The 1,104-nt window shown below is 36.1% G+C and overlaps 1 long non-coding RNA gene across 1 annotated transcript; it reads right to left on the bottom strand.

Moving 5' to 3' along the window:
* Window positions 1-203: 203 nt before the first annotated feature.
* LOC104774381 lies at window positions 204-995 on the bottom strand. The gene is made up of 5 exons (XR_765329.1): window positions 913-995; window positions 777-830; window positions 603-673; window positions 407-461; window positions 204-299 (listed from the first exon to the last, which is right to left on the bottom strand). It is a non-coding gene; the product is annotated as an uncharacterized LOC104774381 (long non-coding RNA).
* Between the last annotated feature and the right edge of the window lie 109 nt (window positions 996-1,104).

The following is a 1,104-nucleotide window of genomic DNA, read 5'->3' on the forward strand; positions in this document are numbered from 1 at the left end:
ATAACCTGATACACAGTGTGCAGACATCAGACAAATTCTGATAACCCAATCGCAATAACTAAAGAAATAAAAACCCAACCACCCAGTCAAATAAGTTTTGAAAATGTGTCTCCATACATAGTGCAAGCAGCGATAGTGACATACTACAAACTGACGGATTAAAAACTTATGAAAGGATTTTTGGCCATGATAAACAGGGATACCTTAACGGAGTACAGATCAATAACTGTCGGCGTATGAGCAATGGCTTCGTCAATTTTATAGATTGCAACATCATATTGACCACGCTTGTCATAATGCTGAATTTTGAAAAGAAGAAAATGTATTACAATAAACACACACAAAACATCAAACGTCAAATTGTTAATTTATTAAGAGAATTAAGACAGTAGTAGCAACAGTCAACCTGAGCCAAGAAAAACAATGTCCACAATAGTGTGGAAGGAGGCTCTTTCACATCACTGCATCAATTAAGAATTAAACAAAAGAATGGACTGATCATCACTAACTTTAATAACATTTCAGCGTTGCTTTTGTATATAGTAAATATATTGGATGATGAAAAATCAGTGACTACTTCAGTAATGAATTCAGTTGTATACCTTCCAGGGTAACTTCCGGTAGTCCTAATCGAATGTTCCATCTCAACAACTAACTGCTCCAATATATCAGGCTGGAAAACAAAATAAGTATTAGAACATATATAGAAAAGTATGGTGAAGCCAGATCAATGAAATTGGAGACAGCATGCTCCAGGACAAAGCAGTGAAACTAACCTTGCGAGGGTGGTCATACAGAGAAGACAGATCAGAAAATAATGAAGGAACACCCTGAGACAAGTATCAAGACATATAAAAACCTGTTTATAAGAGAAATGTCAAAACAAAGAGACTCAAGGGCACGAAAAGATACCTTTGTCAATAGAGGTTTAATGTAGTTTGCTACGGCCTCCTTAAAGTTTTCATCTTGCAGAAAATCCAGTGGTATCCTCTGAAATGAGAATATAGAAAATAAGTAAATAACTTATCCCCACTTTTCGAATTTCACGTATCAGCGACCAAAACTTATCGGACGAGTGTAAACTGGCTAGCCAGTAAGTTCCCT

The sequence above is a fragment of the Camelina sativa genome, unplaced genomic scaffold (assembly GCF_000633955.1).
Source record: "Camelina sativa cultivar DH55 unplaced genomic scaffold, Cs unpScaffold02634, whole genome shotgun sequence".
Lineage (NCBI taxonomy): Eukaryota > Viridiplantae > Streptophyta > Magnoliopsida > Brassicales > Brassicaceae > Camelina > Camelina sativa.